This window comes from Podarcis erhardii (assembly GCF_964252035.2).
Source record: "Podarcis erhardii genome assembly, chromosome: 2".
Lineage (NCBI taxonomy): Eukaryota > Metazoa > Chordata > Lepidosauria > Squamata > Lacertidae > Podarcis > Podarcis erhardii.
Window position 1 is genome coordinate 32,220,118 of NC_138498.1, and position 14,798 is coordinate 32,234,915.

Consider the following 14,798-nt stretch of genomic DNA (forward strand, 5'->3'; position numbering starts at 1 on the left):
CATTGTATGAGGCAAATGGTATAAACCCACGTAGGGGGGTGGACCAGTGTTAGAGCCTCCGCCTTACATACAGAAGGTCCCAGGTTCAGTCCCTGGAATCAGCAGGATTTTAGTGGGCAGCCCTGTTCTGTCTCAAACAGAGCATGAGGAAGCGGTGTCTCAAACACAGGTATAGATTGGTAGCCGTGTTGGTATCTGAAGAAGTGTGCATGCACACGAAAGCTCATACCTAGAACTAGGTATCTGAAGAAGTGTGCATGCACACGAAAGCTCATACCTAGAACTAACTTAGTTGGTCTTTAAGGTGCTACTGGAAGGAATTTTTTTATTTTGTTCAAACACAGGTGTTGTCCCTATGCTATGGCTGCCAACATTTATCTACCCCATACTGTGTGGCTTGCATGAGAGGTGCGTCTGGACAAGGCGCTAATTGGGCAGTAGAAGAAGGCCAAGGGAATGCACATTCGTCATCTTAACAAAGCTTAATTAGGTCTGGCAATAACAGCGCTTTGTTCCCAACCCTGCTCTTTGTGCCACATTCCAATATCTCCAGGTAAGAACAACCTATGGACCTCTTAAGTGGCTGAGGCACCTAGCGACAAAAAGACTGGAAGTTGTAATGCTGTGGTAGGCGACAGGTGGTTCTGTGCCATATATTGCGTGGGTGGCACTGTGGTCTAAGCCACTGAGCCTCTTGAACTTGCCAGCCTAGCAGTTTGAAAGCACACCAGTGCAAGTAGATAAATAGGTACTGCTGTGGCAGGAAGGTAAACAACATTTCTGTGTGCCCTGGCTTCTGTCATGGTGTTCAGTTGTGCCAGAAGCGGTTTAGTCATGCTGGCCGCATGACCCAAAAAGCTTTCTGTGGACAAATACTGGCTCCCTCATCCTGAAGCAAGATGCGCATCACAGCCCATAGTCTCCTTTGACTGGACTTAACCATTCAGAGGTCCTTTACCTTTACTTTTTTACTGCAACTCTCCCATCCTTGACCATTTGTCATGCAGGCTGTGGCAGCTGGGATTTGGGAGTCTATAACAACATCTACAGAGCCACAGGTTCTTCACCCCTGGGGATCTGACTTGCACCCCTTTTAAGATACATTAGATCCCTATGTCTTAGTGTGATTCTGGGGGCCAGCAGCTGTTGGTTGGCACTTATCCTCTGTTCCTTTCCCCTATTTATTTAGCCTCTCCAAGTAGGATGCAGATTGGATACTGAAAGCTGCGCTGTTCTGCACAGCACAGAGAGCTTACTGCCCGCAGAGGCAAGTGTGCTGCTCTTCCTTTCTCCCCAGCTTGATGCATTCAGTCCTAGGTTGCTGCATGATGCATAAAGCACTGGAGCTGTGGAGATGGCTCCAGGCACTGTCGGCACTCAGCAGATGGAGCTTGGGTGCCGACTGTGCTCTCGGTAGCCCCAATTAGTGATGGAGAGGAGATAAGCATATGTGACTCCTGTCTCCTCTCTCACCCCTTCCAGCGCGTTGCCAGAATAACCTGGGTCTGGCTGACCTGTGCTGTAGCAGGACAGAGGGAGGTATCACACATTGCATTTGTTTAGAAGCATGTCCTGACGGTGCTTTCAATGCATGCCAAAAAATGTAGGTCTAGCAAATGCCTGTTTGGCTATGCTTGTCAGGGAGCTAGGATTGAACATAATACAACTGCCTTGTTGGTCGCCAGCCAGACAATTTTGGGATGTCTACAGGTGGGGCATGAGCACAATACCCCTGTCTTGCTGCTGTTCTCCAGCTGCTGGTTTTTAGAAGCGTGCTGCCTCTTGTCCTGGAAATAGTATTTGTCCACCATGGCAGGTAATTGTTTGATTTGCTGCTGTGTGTGTAAAATTGACTACAGAACACTAAAGAAGATGTGGTCAGTCAGTCTTTTATATGAATATATGCAACATCGTTCAGAGATGCCAAGAACCTAAGCCACATGGTGTGGTCCAGCAACTGCACCCCTGTCAATTCACAAAATACATGCCAGGGTAGCTGGATGTTTCCTACAAAGGACGCTGGTTTTTCCTAGGATAGAGCAAGGACTGCACAATATCCTGGCTTAGCAGGTGGGGTCAGGCCAGCAGGAAGCTGGCAAATGCCTCTAACTTCTTGCCATTCAAAACAACTGCCAAATGAGTGTGGAGAGTGCTACAAAACACTGAACAGAACTGCACAATCCCTGATCTGAGTAGTGTCTTGGCTTTACACATTATTTCTCCTATTTGTGTGTCTCTCTGGCAAACCTAGGCACTGGGATCAGGTATTCAGCTTCTAGTATTCGTTAGGCTTGACTTAATGGTCATAGTGGTGTAACTTTGCTTAGCCATGGAAAAAACAGCACAAATGACAAATGTCAGCCGGGGCAGTGGCAAGGTGTGTGTAATTTAGTTCAAGCAACATGTATTTCAAACTCAGCCCCTGTTCTGAGTTGGTGCTTACTCCACAACTAAAAGGGTAGCCAGACTTGCTTTCACCACTGCTACTGCTTCCACTTGACTAGAGTAGTTTGGTTTAGGTAGCATAAGGAGCCCTGAGTAGTATAAGCAAGGGTACCTGGCAGGGGGGCCAACATGAATAAAATATTGGGGGGGGGGAGCTGGTAAGCCCTGCCCCCCATAATCACATGATGGCAATGCCCACCACCTTTTGGAGGGCCTAGCTCCCTCAAAATTTTTTTTGGGGGGAGGAACCTAATAGTACCTGGGACTGAAGTTGTTCAGCACTGGTGCTTATGAACCCTCATTGACGCAGGATCAAGCTGTGAAGTTTTCCCTGCAGAGGCTGTAGCACAGGCTTCCTCAAACTCAGCCCTTCAGATGTTTTTGGCCTGCAGCTCCCATGATCCCTAGCTAGCAGGACCAGTGGTCAAGGATGCTGGGAATTGTAGTCTCAAAACATCTGGAGGGCCAAGTTTGAGGAAGCCTGCTGTAGCACATCATGCTGCATATAATTTCAGTGCTCCCTCCTGAAACATTTCCCTTCATTGCATTCTCCTTGTTCACATGACAAATGTGTATGCAAAATGATATTTTTAAGGATGCAGCATGTTTCAATGTGTAATACACATTCCGGTGTGATGCCTGCTGCCATGTGGTTAGAATGTCAGCCTGGGACTGGGCAGACCAGTTTGAAACTCCATCAGCCATGCTCCTCACTAGGTGACCTTTAGCCAGTCATCCTCTTTTGACCTATCCTAACCCACAGGGTTGCTAGAAGGATAAAATGGCGGGGGGATGGGGACTGTTTGCTCCATCTGGAAAGTCTTGGAAGAAAGGTGAGATATTAACCCCATTTGATGTTGTTGTTGTTGTTGTTTACAATCAAGCAGTATATAAAGTTGATCAAATAAATAAAAAAAATGCAATAGACAAAAACTTCAGACTACATACCACAAAACGAGCCTCCGGGTAATGTAATAAAATTTTAACTGACATTTTGTAAATGTTTTCTTTCGTCTGGGATAATGAGACAAGTGTTCAAAGTGATAGATGAAAACACAGCTGTTCTTGTTGTCCTTTTGCTGCTATATTTCTTACATTTTTTTTTGCCAGGTTTCCCCCCATAGTGGCTCCCACAGCAGATATAAGTATTCTGGAAGCCTTCCTGAGAGCACCAAGCCAGGCAGCGTGATGCTCTTTCTGGATTCTCATTGGCTCTTAGCTGGCCCCCTAACACAGTGGGGAGGAGAGAATGGGAGCGATCTCACTGGCCAGCTACTGTTAATTGCATGGTAGGAGCCAGCCATGTTCTTTTGAGTGCGGAGCGAGCCGTCTGCTTGAACAATAATGGCTGGGAACTTCAGCATCTCAAAATAGTTGCCAGGAGCTTTTGTTTGTTTGTTGAGATTTGTAGAACTACAAAAAGCGTAGAGAAAGAGAATAGAAATGTGTCTGTCTCAGATGGTGCAGTGGGTAAGACGGTGAATTTCTGCACCCTTCCACTGATCCAGCCACCTGCCTGTCACCATTTAGCACGAAGAGTACCATCACCACTTTGCGGCTGCAACAAAAGGGTCCATGGCACTCCTACAGGGATGTCCTCAGGGCCCTTCCACAGAGCAAGGCGTATGGGGAGAGGGGGCCACAGAGAATGCCTACACCTCCACATTGCTCTGGCAAATACAGCTTATCAAGCAGGAAACTGTTAAAACTTTAAATAGAGTTTCTTCTATTTGTCACAACTGTGACAAAGAAGCAGTGGGAGCAGGCACTCTTTAAGGTCACCACAACCACAATGCCTTGCTGTGGAACAACTCTGCGGTCCCGGTTTGTTTTATTGTAATTGGATTCAGCAGCTTTACAGCTGCAGCTTGCTATTTAATGTATAGCAAACTGCTTTGTGAGAAGATTGTTCTAAAAAGGGGCATTTTTTAAAAACCTTGGTCTTCTCTATGTGAGCCTGTCCATTGGTTAAGATAGTGTTTGGATACATTTCTCTGGAGGTCTTCCAAAGCCTTTGGATAATGATGGCTGTCAGACAAGGGGCCTTTTCTGTGGTGGCAGCAGAAGAATGGATTTCCCTTCCTAGATGTGTTCACCTGGTACCCGTGTTCCTGTATTTTGGCTCCATGCAAAGACTGTCTTATTCTCTTGTTTGATGGTTCTTAATTGAAGGTTAACAGACGTCCCCGTTTCCTGGGGACAGTCCCCGGATTTACAAATCAGTCCCCATACAAAATTCATTGAAGTTGAAAAGTGTCCCCGGATTCATTGAAAAAAACCTGGTTACCTTATCTTAACTCCCCCTCTGACATTTATTGATTGCTGTTTTATAATTTCTGCCCCTGGATCATTTCGTGGCTTCTCAGTCACTTTATTCCTGACATGTCATTGCTGTTCTATTATTGTTTTATATTGTGTGGTATACTATTGGTTAACTGCCTTGAGGCAAATGCAAAAGGCAAAGATATAAAACCATAAAATAAAACAAGAGGCAAATAACGTATTTCTGTTTCCCAGACTGCTGAGACCCACTGTTGTCCAGTGAGAAAAGTGTAACTTTCAGGACAATAAAAAAGTACCTCCTAAATAATTGATGGTGTTAATTTCCACCTGGTTATGTTGATGGCCACTAGCTCAAACAGCTTGGGGGGGGGATAAGATAAATTACTGGAAAGCAGATTGAGAATTAGACAAATTAAGAATTAACAAAATTACTGGAAGTTATGTTTGCAGCTGAGGCAGAAAAGTCCCACAGGTACCTTTCTCCCTCGTCAGCAGCAACAGCAGCAATATCAAATAAATTACAATTTGCTGCCCTTTCATGACACTCAAAATCAGTTTCCTGAGATGGCCCACCTCACTGTGCTTAATGGCAAGGTCTACATGAATAATTGCTAAAATTGAACTTGCATGTTCAAAGGCTGTGAGCAAACAATAGTAAATGGCTGTCTCCAACCTGCCCTGCTTCTGAGCTGACCACCGTTGGAAACAGAGAGCTTCAACTTGATTGCAAGGCAATTCTTGTGGCTTTGGATATCAATACGTAATAAACTTAGCCAAGCCTGCCCTACCTACTTAACTAACCCACTCAGCGAAGGAGGGTCTTGATTTCTCCCTTCAGTACAACTCTCAGGCTCTTGGGAGATGCTCTTGTGTAATTCCCAGAGGCAGAAGAGGGGTGGGGGTGGAAAGCCCCTTCAAATGCTGGGTTTGTCATACGCTAAGAGTAGCAGCAGCATGAGATTTACAGGCTAGAAGAGCATACAGCTGCAGGGCCAGGAGAATGTCTGGCATTTGTGTCCATCCGTATCCCCGGCAAAGAGGCATCCAGCGGTCCGATTAATGAGCACACAGCAGGGTTCCTTGGCCCGACACTGCCATTGTGAAAGGAAAGCTACCACTTAATATGTCTGTGTGTCGGGCGAGACAGGGAGAAGAGGAGGGGGCCCGGGACACAATGGAGCAGAAGCTCACATAGCCAGAAGGAACAGTATCTAGTCCCAGTGGAAGCGAATTGAGAATCATTGAACCTTGGGCCAGCCCCTCGGTAAACAGGCCCATGTTTGGCAGCACAGATGAGCGTGAGGAAGCAGACCGAGCTTCTGTGGGGCCTAGCGGTGGGGTGGCCCTCAAAGATAAGAAGCAAGCACAGCAGCAGCAGCAGCAGCAGCAGCACGGAACGGCAATATTTGAAAGCATCAGACTGTATCCAGCTAACTTTTGCTCAGTAGATCCACTGAAATGAGTGGACTTAAGTTAGTCATACCCATTGGTTTCAACAGGCCTACTCTGAGCATGAGTAACATTGGATGCAACCCATGGCGTATTAAGTGGCTACAGTGTGTGTTAGAGATCAACATCATCTCCCCTGTTCCCCAAATTAATCAGTACAGCTGTCAGAAAGCGATGATTCTTGGTTGTGGGGCTCTTGTAGGGCTTACCATCATGAAGCCCAGAGAGATGTCTTGGCTATTTGCTGGCTGCACCAGATTTGACGAGAAATAAATTACAACATGACGTTTTCCTCGAGTTTGTATCCAGTGGCAGCCTTCCAGGAGAAATGATTATGGCTTTCCTTCTGAAGCAAGAACAATTAGAAACTAAAGCAGATGGTCCTTAGCAGAGATGAATGGGCATAAACTAACCAAGGTTGAACAAAATACTTGATGTCCCGTTGATTTTGACACGAGAGTTACAGTGCAATGCTATGCCTGTCTATTCAGAGTTAGGTTCTGCTTGCTCAAGGGGGATTATTCCCTAGTAGAGGATGAAAAACTTGTGGCCCTCTATATTTTGTTGGGCCACTTCTCCCATCAGCAGAGGGGATGATTTACTTAATAGTTATTTGGATATTGCATATACCACTTAATGTTTTCAGCAACAAACCATGAGCAGTTTACAAAAAATACAGAGTGGAATTCAGCATTGCACTAATACAATTGTTCCTTCAGTGCAGGAACTAGAGGTGGAGCAGGGGGAAGCCCCATTGTGCAAGCATAAGTCCTTGTGCTGGCTTCCCCTGTCATGCTGCGTTAGTGGAAGCCAGCTAAAAAAACCAAACCAAAATGCAATAACTATAATAGATGTCAAATAAATATCAGAATGCAATAAATACATTTTTAAAACCATCATTTAAAACAGCAAGTTGCAACTGAGCACAATAGCATTCTCAAACAGACCTGTGTAACCAGCTGATATCTTGGGAAGCCTTTGAAGCATCCAGCAGACGGAGCTTCTCAGATCTTTTTTGGGCGAGTGCTCCAGACGGTTGGTGCTATAACTGAAAAGGCCCATTTCTGAGAGGTTTCCAGATGGTACGGCCAGCAGGGTCTCCTCTGATGAGCATAAAGTTTGATTTGGCCTATAGCAGGGAATGCAGTCTGCTCGGTACCATCATCCCAAGTTGGTTGGGTCTTTATATGTCCATAATAAAACTTGGAACGTAACTCAGTGGCAAATAGATGGCAGCTGCAGATCCTTAAGAATCACTGTCATATGTGGCCCTGCTAGATGTAGTCAGTAGTCACATCATTCTGCACTTGCTGCAGCTTCCAAACCAAACAATAGAGTTTAATATTTGATGTGCCTAATATGGTGGGGTAGGAATGTTAAGGTAGGGCTTTACTTCTCAGCAATGACTGGTGGCTTTTGTTTATCAATTGCAAGTGGTCCTTAGAATAATTTTTTTAAAGTATTCTGTTGGGGTCTCGTAGCATACTAGTCAAGTATTTGCATTTCAACGACTGCTTAGTAGATTGGATAAAAAGCCAGAACATTAATCAGCTAACGATCTTTAATCAGTTGGCAGTCCAGCCTTCTACCCCACTTGCACGTGAACAGGTCAATAGGTCATCCCACGCAATGTTTGCTGTCACTGGAATTGAGCACATCAACGCTGCCCTGCTGCCAACTGGCAAGCAATGGAATTGGGCAGCTATGAGGGGTGTGGTCGTGCTGCTTAGCTCATTGGACTGTCCTGCAACCGAAGCTCCTGCTCACCATGGGGAATGCAACGACTTGGCCATCTGAGCAGGAAAAGTATAACTGAGGCAAATCACTGCTGCTACAGTTTTAGAATCTTAAAACTGCTTAGAATAGCAGCAGGGAGGTATTTTAATGGCCCTCCAGATGCTGCTAGACTCCCTACTCTCATCAGTCTGAGCCAGCATGGTCAATAGTCCTAGATGATGTAGTCGAGCGACATCTAGGGAACCAAAGCTTAGCCACCCCTGGCTTAGACTGTCCTAGCAAGATGCGCTTGAACTTGGGGAACAAGCAATAGTGGAGGGCATAGCGGGTCTTTGCTAGAGCAAATTCAGTGTCCTCCAGTAGGTGAAAGGAGCATGGAAGGAAATGCTTGCTAGCCAGGTTCTCTCCTGATGTCACTTGGGAACCATGGGAGCTGCCTTACACCAAGGCAGATGATTGTTTTTGCACAGGCAGCATCCTAAGGGTTTCAGACTGGAGGTGTTCACAGTCCTACCTGGGCAAGCTGGGGGTGGAACCTGAGACTAAAGCAGATGCTGTACCAATGAGCTACAGCCCTTTCCCAAGCCAGAACCAACAACCACTGGCAAACATGGGCAGGTGAGCAAAGCAGATGAACTCAAAACCTAGGAGAGTTGGGGTAGCTTTCAGCCCTGTTCCACAGCATGCTGTTTGTTTGCTGGAGAATGTGAGATGCTCCCAGAGGCCTCCGACACCATTCCCTGACCAAGTTTACTTCACCCAGTTTGGCCTCTGTGAGTCTCAGTTCTGCTCCTGCTATGTGCCCCTCTTCCCTCCCTCTCTGCCACAGTCACTTCCGATGTCCCGAGACACCCCAGCTGCGGGAACCATTCTTAGCCTTTCCGTTCACCCAGAGGAGCAGCTGAGCCCTTTGTTGGGGCCGGGGGTGGCTTTAATTTCTCTTCCACTCTTTTGAGCAAACAAAAGTGCCAGAGGAACATCTCCTTGGAAGCTGGAGCCCTGTTTAATTTGCAATGATCATGGGCTTGGAGTGGCCCAAACTTAGTTCCAGGACAAGCAAAACAAAAGGTTTCCTTTTTATCACAGCTTTATGCTACAGAACAGAATCTCTGAGATTATTTTTTTTAAGCAGCAATTTGGCATTCTTAGGCATGTTAACTGTTGTATTATTGATTAATTGATGGAGTTTATATACCACCTTTCTTCCAAAAATATTGATATAAAAAACAACAGGGTTTGGCTTTTGCTGCCCAACTCCACATGGGACTCTGAGTCCCCTAAGTCCATGATCAGTCAGAAAAGAATGGATGGAGGCAGGATTCAGTGGAAAGCAAAACATAATTTTCTTGGCCCCGCATCACCATCACACTTTGCATAAGCAATTGCAATATAATTACCATCTGATTAAAAGGATTAAGACAAAACAGGTGACGTTGAGCAGCACCGGGATCTGGTTAGCCATGAGGTCAGAGTGCTGTCCGAAAGCAGCCTTTGAAGCATAGGGTTTGATGGCATCCACTGTGCTTTCTGCATCAGTCCAATTTGGAGAGAGGTCAGAAGCAGCAGGAGCTAGTGTGTTGTTGTTTTCTAAAGTGCTATCTCTTTCTGCTTAGAAAATTATTGTGTGCAGAACTTAGCCTCCCCCCCCCACTCCCCATACACACTCACTCACTAATGAGCCCCAGCTATTCATCGCTATGATGCACCAAGCATGTGTTCTCTCCCCCAGCTCCCAGTATGATGGCTCAGCTGGTCTCCAGGGGAAGCTAAGTAACTCAGAGGCTGTCCTCACACGAAAACATTACCACTCTCTGGACACTGAGCAGACACCTCTGCCCTTTGCTGCCGTCCTCTAGGAAGCCAAACTCTCTTCCTAGACCTTTCCCCTGCATGTCTTTCTGAGCAGCGAGACAGGTGTCCCTGAATCCCAACTCAGTGCTCATTTGCTACCAAGATGTAGCACAGTATCTAACAGCCTATCGGCTGACTTAGCACAGCAGTAAATGCATTTCCCTTTCCCCCAGAGGCTGGTGGAAAAGGGCAGCATATTGAGAGATCCTTCTTAAAAGGAATTAACAGGCACCCTTTCACTGGGCAGGGGGTGATGCGAGGAGGGCACAGCTCAGATCTAGGACCACATTTCCCAAGCTGTTGTCAACACTCTCATTACCTAACTCCCCAGCCATACAAGGGATTTGTGGTCTCTATTACTGCGGCTAATGTGATAAGCTCCCTTTCTTTTGACAGGCTCATCAGCAATAACCAGTTCAGAGCATGATTGTAATGGCCTCATCCAATTACCGAGGGTCAGTCACTAAAAAATGGCACTGGGGGACTAAGTGGTATTTCTTTAAAGTGTTGTTAACGGCGAGCATTCGGAAAAAGCTTGCACAGACAATTTGTTTTTAAAAAACTGGTGCTTGATTACTTGCTCTGTAGTATCTCTTAGAAGGGCCTACTTGCAGCGGGAGGGGAGGGTTCAGAGGGAGAGGGAGAGACAGAACAAATGAGAATGTGGACTACAGCCTTTATCCAAGATCCCATGTAGGATGCTCTATGGCTCAGTGGGATTTTCTTCTGTGGATATCCTGGTCTTACCTGCATTTGTCATGCCTTAAAAGTGCCCACTGAACAGAGGGCTCTGGAATTGAGACACAGGTAACACCTCCACACATACCCTTCCTCTTCTGTCTCTTGTTGCATTAAAAATGCACTCCAGTTCCCATCCGTGCCAGCCAGAATGGCCAGGAATTATGAGAGTTGTAGTCCAATAATATCTGGAAAACCACAAGTTAGTCCCCATCCCTGGAATTTCTGTTGTTCATGCTGCAATATATATATAGAAAGAACAGAGACCCATCCTTCTTTTTCTGCACACATTCTGTAAAGTTACCCCCCAAAAATATTTCAGGAATCTGCACACATTTCTTCTAAGGGTGTCCGCCCCCCCACCCTGCCCACCCATTTCAATTTATTCTTTGGAAGCCAAGCTGCCCCGTTTTGATTAACCGTCTCATCGATTTCTAATGGGGTCGTTATCCTCCTACCTATGAAGGATAGCCTGCGTTGCCACCAGGAAGGCCCTTTGGAGCCAGGCAGCTTCTGTCTGAGGCAGACCCCATGTGTCTGGAATTGCATGTGAGTAATGACAAGTGATGCTGGTGGCGCTGTGGTCTAAGCCACTGAGCCTAGGGCTTGCTGATCGGAAGGTCGGCGTTTCAAATCCCCGTGACGGGATAAGCTCCCGTTGCTCGGTCCCAGCTCCTGCCAACCTAGCAGTTCGAAAGCATGTCAAAATGCAAGCAGATAAATAGGTACCACTCCGGCGGGAAGGTAAACGGTGTTTCCATGTGCTGGCCACATGATCTGGAAAAAAACTGTCTGCGGACAAACATCGGCTCCCTCAGCCAGTAAAGCGAGATGAGTGCCGCAACCCCAGAGTCGTTTGTGACTGGACTTAACTGTCAGGGGTACTTTACCTTTATTTAATGACCACAGCATATGACTAAGTTTAGTCCCTGAGGACTGATATCACCACCAGTGGCTAGGGTTGTTTGTCCTGCTTATATGGGAAGTGGATTTTATATATACAGTATATAAAAAACTGGATCACACAAGAGTATACATACCTCCGACAAGGCAGTATCAGTAGCTTTTGGGCTGTTGTGAACTAGGTTGCTTTTATAATGCCTTTTGAGTCTTTGTTCCACAGTTCCCTTCCATTATTGCAGTGGCTTCTTTGAGGCATATGTGCCTGAGAAATACAGCAGCTTTGAATGGGACGGAGGAAAAGCCACCAGAGAGTGTACTCTCCCTGCGGCACATAGGGGAAGGAGAAGGCAAGGAATGAGAGAAATGAAACCCACAATGTAGATCTGCACATCCCTGAAATTCAGGAATGACCATGTGAGGAAACTGCCTAGCAATTCCAGAATTAATAGTCTGGAACTTAAGAGTGTGCCATCGTGACCTTGCTCAGAGTCACCAAATAGATTTAATTCCATAGCCTAGATCTCCCAGTAGCGATGCACAATCTCTCAAATCTCATCAGCTGTCAAAAATGGCACTGGTAACCAGAGGAGATAAGTACTCCCCCTGTAGAATCAGCATCCTGCTTCCAACAGCGACCAACTTCTCCAACAATTCTATAGCACCGCCACTCTGCACACAAGGAAATAAAAGCAACTTCCACTCATAATAACTGCTGAGCATAAAACTAGCAATGTGAATTGTTTTCAATGTACATTTGAACTTTCCCCAACATTGTAGGATTCAAGGGATGGAGTAGGGACAGCATCCAATCTCCAACCCAAATTAAAATAACAACTTCCCAAAAGTAGATATATATTTTTTAAAAAAGATTTGTGTAGCAATTTTGTGCACAAAGACAAACCTATACAGTGTATGAACACAAGTGGAAGATTTTTGCTTATTTGAAGAACAGTTTTATTTCTTTTTATTTCATTCATTCATTCATGCTTGCTTGCTTGCTTGCTTGCTTGCTTTCTATAAAGCACACACCTAGCAATGATTCTAGTTACAGGTAGGTAGCCGTGTTGGTCTGCCAATAACAAACTTAGTTGGTCTCTAAGGTGCTACTGGAAGGAATTTTAAAATTTTGTTTCGACCTAGCAATGATGTCAATCAAGAAACAAAACATGCTTTCTCATTGCTATCATTTGTATTCAGAGACACACTGCCTCCAACAGTGAAGGTAGAACATAGCCATCATGCCTGGTAGCCTTGTTTTCCACGAATTTATCAAATTCCCAGAGTGGTTCAACAATCCCTCTTCCCAGAGAACCCTGGGATTGTAAAACAGAACTTCCCTTTGGACAAGCCAGCCTAATTCTTCTGCGCCAACACTTGCTCTTCTTTATGTTTACTAAGTCTATTTTTAATAACGCCTTCCAGCAATTTATCAAGGCCAAACATTAGGCTAACTGGCCTGTGATTTCCTGGCTTGCTGCCCTCACCCCTTTATAAAAATTGGTGCTGCGCTGGCTTACTTCCAGTCATCTGGTAAAGATGCTTATTTTAGTTACAAATCTGTTTCTGCGAGATGCATTTCCAGAGGGAGGTATCCATGTATTACCATCACAAATGGGTGGCGTCAATGCTAAATGGAAAGGAAGAAAGGAGGAAGAGACCACAAAATTTGAGCTTGAAATTAACAGGCATTAATTGTCACAACTGATATGCCCCCGCACCCACTGCAATAGAAATATTGCCAGAAGAAAAAAAGATATCCACATATTTAATGTTTCAGACACCTTCCCTCAGGTGTGAACATCTTTTTTCCAACCAGATGTCCTGCATAACACCTGGATAAGGCGGGTGCAATCATGGGTGCAGCCAGGGTTTTTGTTAGGGGGCAGGCCTTTTGTGCAGGGGGGGGGCAGAACCTCAGTTAGCTATGATTTTTATTTATTTAGGGGGTGGAGCTGCCCCTCCCTGCCCATGGATGCAATTGATGCACTATAAATTGAGTCTGGAAAGAGCCCTAAAGCAGAGTTGGTGTCTTACACAGATGTTCTGTTTTCTCTTAACAATTCAGACCACAGGGCTGATCTGCTTAACTTTCTTCAAGCCATATTAGGTAGGGAAGCAGACTTCCAGACCTCACCATAAGCCCATCTGATTCATCCAGGGGTTTTCCAAACTTGAGTCTCCAACTGTTTCTGGACTACAATTCCCACCCTCCCTAACCCCGGTCCTGCTAGCTAGGGATGATGGAAGTTGTAGTCCAAAAACAGATGGAAAGACCCAAGTTTGGGAAACAACGGCATTCATTAGTGAGAGAGGAAGGCCTTGAGCTTGATGACCGCCTGGCCAGCCGAGGGCGAGGGCCCTTTGCCCCCTTTCCCTGATGCCACTCGCGTGTTTCAAAGAGTACACGCGTCCCAGGAACAGGATGGCACCCCCTGACGCGAGGCCCTAAGAAGAATGAGGCGGCCTGAGCCTCGGCTCCGAAGTTGGGGTGGGCGGGGTGGGCGGGTGGAGAGGAAGGAGGAGGTGGTCTGCGCAGCCCTCCCTGACACCTCCAAGTCTCGCTTTCCTTTTGCGCGTCAGCAGCAGCAACGGCGGGTGAAAACTTGCGACTCCGGCAGGAGAGAAGGTCCCTTTCTGGAGAGCTGCTTCCCTGGCGCGGGGAGAACGCGGCGCCCCTCCGGCTGCCCGCCCGCCCGCCCGCCCGCCTGCCCGCACCTGCTGCTCCGCGAAGAGGCTCGGCCGCTGTCTCCTCCTTCTCTCCCTCCGGGCGCCCACCCCCCCCCCAGCTCGCCGGTCCCTCCCCCCGAAGCCGGCCACTGAGGCTGCATTGAGCCGCGGCTCTGGCAAAAGTTTTGAGCGGAGCGCCAGCGCTCAGGAGCCGGCGCAGAGCGACCCCTTGGCGGGGAACTTCCTCGACCCTTTGCCCGGCTGCGATGCGCCCGACGGGGAGCGCCGAGAACTGAAGCCACACAGGCAGGTAGGTCTGGGCCGGCGGCTGAGGGAAGAAGGAGGGCTGCCGTCTTCGCGGGTTTTTCCTTTTCCTTTGGTCACGTCGAGGGGCGCGGGCGCGTGGCGGGGAGATCCCTCAGCCGGTTCCAGGGGCACCGGAGGCGCTTTCTCTGGGCTCGGTGTGGAAGGGGGCTCTCCCCCCCCTTTTTCTCCCCGTCAGCCTCGGGCATAGCTGTCAACTTTTCCCTTTTCTTGCGAGAAATCCTATTCGGAATAAAGGAATTTCCCTTAAAAAGGGGGAAGCGTTGACAGCTATGGCCTCGGGTTCCCCGCGGTGAACGGGATGGAGCTGAGCACATGCAACAGCCAGCCTCGTCCCTGCCTTGCGCCCCGGGGAGGCGAGGCGACAACGGCCTCGGTCCGGGGCGTCCACACGGCAGCCG

At 47.2% G+C, this 14,798-nt stretch overlaps 2 protein-coding genes across 2 annotated transcripts in view; one reads left to right on the plus strand and one right to left on the minus strand.

Annotated features, from left to right (window-relative positions):
* MCRIP1 (MAPK regulated corepressor interacting protein 1) overlaps positions 1 to 14,798 on the minus strand; it is a 79,693-nt gene that overhangs the window by 1,649 nt on the left and 63,246 nt on the right. The gene's annotated exons all lie outside the window — the stretch shown is intronic.
* GCGR (glucagon receptor) overlaps positions 14,250 to 14,798 on the plus strand; it is a 43,392-nt gene continuing 42,843 nt past the window's right edge. The window contains exon 1 of the mRNA XM_081849774.1: positions 14,250 to 14,383. The gene's annotated coding sequence lies outside the window, so the exon portion shown is untranslated. The remainder of the gene's footprint in view (positions 14,384 to 14,798) is intronic.